The sequence below is a fragment of the Dipodomys ordii genome, unplaced genomic scaffold (assembly GCF_000151885.1).
Source record: "Dipodomys ordii isolate 6190 unplaced genomic scaffold, Dord_2.0 Scaffold384, whole genome shotgun sequence".
In the NCBI taxonomy this organism is placed as follows: Eukaryota; Metazoa; Chordata; class Mammalia; order Rodentia; family Heteromyidae; genus Dipodomys; species Dipodomys ordii.
The window spans coordinates 114,566-117,895 of record NW_012267600.1 but is presented as its reverse complement, the minus strand read 5'-3'; the positions used below and the strand labels follow the sequence as shown (position 1 = coordinate 117,895).

The 3,330-nt window shown below is 45.0% G+C and overlaps 1 pseudogene; it reads left to right on the top strand.

Annotated features, from left to right (window-relative positions):
• Positions 1 to 234: 234 nt before the first annotated feature.
• Positions 235 to 1,308, top strand: LOC106001737 (annotated as a pseudogene).
• The last annotated feature ends 2,022 nt before the right edge of the window (positions 1,309 to 3,330 follow it).

Here is a 3,330-nt window from a genome sequence, read left to right as displayed (position 1 = left end):
GAAGGAAGGAAGGAAGAAAGAAAGGGAGGGAGGGAGGGAGGTGAAAGAAAAGAAAAGAAGGAAGAAAAGGGAGGAAGAAGGAAGAAGTTAATTATGTATTGCCCTGACACCACCTGATTGCAGCATTCCACTTAGGACTTGGAATGAGGATGATGGAATCTAAGGATGAAACAATTCTCCTGGTGCCATGGTGACCACAGATATGTTTGAGGTGTTGAAGGAGTAGGGTTGCATATGGGGGAGTATCGGCAAGGTGTGCCTATTAACACCTCTGAGCCAGAAAAACACTTGGATGATGTTCTATTGGGTACTCAACGCATTTTGTTCGAGAGCCAGTGGCTACAGGAGCCTGATATCCAGAGCCCTGACATAGTGGTAGATCTCCAAGATAGAGTAGCAGCTATTGCCACTGAAAAGATGGTTCCTGAGGAGCTGCTACCAGAGGTCCGGGACCTAATGAAGGCTCTGGAGCAGGATGTGAGGGATAATATTCCTGAAATAAGTCAGCTGACCATCACGGAAAAGTCCACCACTGTCTCCAGGAACAGGAGAAGGCTCTGTGAGTTGGCAAGGCACAAGACCAGATGGCAAAGAGACAGACCAGAGTGCTGTTGTAAGGGCTATGCCTGGGTTTCACCACGAAAGATGACCTTACAGTTCTGCCTCTACTGGCCTTCCATATACTGGAATGAACGCTTTCATGAGGACACCACTCTGACCATCACGGTACCAGCTGTGTCCCGAAGAGTGGAGGAGCTGTCACAGCCAAAGAAGATAACTTTAGAGTGTTACCGAAACAAGATCTTGCCTAGACCCCTGCCCAGCATAGCATACCATCCCACCAACCGGCTGAAGGAATTGGCTATCCCGAAAGTCCGTAATAACATTTGGACTATTGATATGTCTGAATTATCTAAGGTGTCCCGGGCAGCTCAGATGGCGGTCCCTAGCGCACGGATCTTGCATTTAGCAAAGCCTAAGGGCCCACCAACGGTATCAGAAGAGTGGGATCCCATGCCAAAGCCCAAGGCACATATGTCCGATTACAATCGTCTTCTACAACTGGCAATGCCTAAGGCTCAGTCAGAAAAATGCATCCCTGACCGAAGTCCACGCTGGGAGGTATTAGATGTCACCAAGAGGGCGGTGGCCAGTGAGCGGATCATCACCCTGGCTCAGCCTAAGGTTCGTAAGGACATCAATGAGGGTTATAACCCCTACCAAATATCCCCTGCCTCTCTGGTGGCTCGAGCATCCCCTCGTATCTATGAACTTGCTATTCCTAAAAGCATTACCAAGAAAGTGTAACAACTGTGTTTCAGCCTGCTCCAATAAACACCAATTGCATTCTCCCTGTGTATGTGATTACTGTGAGCTTTGTGGCCTGCTCTGCAGGGGAGGAGAAGGAGTAGAGACCAAAAGATGAAACTAGAATAATAGTAATATTTATTTTCACTTCTTTCCTGAAAAAAAATGGACCACTTGGGGTTGGTGTTAACCCAACTATTTCACACAGATGAAGGTATGATTTTCAGTCTATCCTCTGGACACCTGAAAAGAGTCAAATCAGTCTTGCCTACAAAAATTGTGCACAAATTATTTTTTTGACAGTCCTGGGACCTGAACTCTGGGCCTGGGTGCTGTCCCTCAGCTCTTCAGCTGAAGGCTAGCACTCTACCACTTGAGCCACAGAGCCACTTTTGCCTCTTTCTGCTCATGTGGTACTGAGGAATCAAACCCAGGGCCTCATGCATGCAAGGCGGCACTCTACCACTGAGCCACCTTCCCAGCCCCCAAAATGATTTAGAAACACTGAACTTCTTAACAAGCAGCTGTTGAAATTCTGTTCTTTAAAATGTGGCAATCTGGAGCTGGGATTGTGGCTTTAGTGATTTTAGAGTGATCTTAGGGTGCTTGCCTAGCACACCTGAATTCCTGGGTTTGATTCCTTGGTACTACATAAACAAAACAAGAAATCATTAAATCATATTTTTTAAAGGGGGCTTACCACAAGATTTGGCCTGGTTGATTCCCCTTAAAAGCATGATTTTTTAAGGCCTAAAGATCATGGCAAAACCTGGCATTGGTGGCTCATGCCTGTAATTCTAGCTAATCAGGAGGCTGAGAGAATCACAGTTCAAAGCCAGCCTGGGCAAGAAAGTCCATGAGACTCATCTCTAATAAACTCCTCAGAAAAAGCCAGAAGTGGAACTGTGGCTGAAAGTGCTACAGTACTAGCCTTGAGCATCAAAGCTCAGGGACAGTGGTCAAGGCCCTGAGTTCAAGCTCCAGGATTGGAGGAGGAGGGGGAGGGTGGAAGGCAAAGCTCAGTTGAACTCAGGTGATTCCACTACTACTCAGGAGGGCAAGATCTGAGAATCACATGGTTCAAAGCCAGCCCAAGCAGGAAAGTCTGAGATTCTTATCTTCAATTAACTACATCCGTCCCTCAAAATTTAGAAGTGGAGCTATAGCTCAAGTGGTAGAGTGCTAACCTTTACCAAAAAGATCAGAGACAGCACTTAGGCCCTGAGTTCAAGCCCCAAGACTGGCAAATAACAGACAAACAAGCATGGCAATCTCCTTTTCTGATACTGATGTTGCTGGTACCAAGAGAGTCAACCAAGCAAGGCCACTCACTTGTACTTTGGCGGCAAAACAAAGAAATAACTCTCAGGTCAATACACAAATAAGTATTGACAATAGGTGTTTGTCAGTCTAGAGAATGTGTATGGAGAATTCAGTGAAAATTGATGGATAATCCTAACACCAAGTTTCTGATCCTGCAGAGATCTGCAGGATCTGGACTCTGGCAAACAGGATGACCACTGATGCCTCCTCTTGAGTATCAAACACTGCAGCTTACAACTTGCAGTTATTTGATTAAAATGTTATAAATATTTGGATGTTATCACAGAGCCTACACAAAACTTATCTATTCCTAAATCACATCCTGAACCCCTCCACTCTCCTGATGTTTCCATTCAGGAAATGTCACCTTTGAAAACACTTCAGTGGTTTTTATTCCTGTTGTGGGGTGCTAGATGAGAGAGGAAGGGAATGACTACAAGGAAACAGGTTATTTGTGAATCTGCTGAACACTGATTTGAGCTTAGTAACACTCCATGTGCTTAATGATGCCCATAGTAAGTTTTAAGTCCCCTTTCTTTTATTTATGTATTTTTAAATACATTTTTATTGTAAAGATACTGTACAGAGGGGTTACAGTTATATGAGTAAGGTAATGAGTACATTTCCTATCAAGAATTGTTACCTACTCCTTCGTTTTTCCCCTACCATCCCTTCCCTCCCAACCTTCCAAACTCCTCC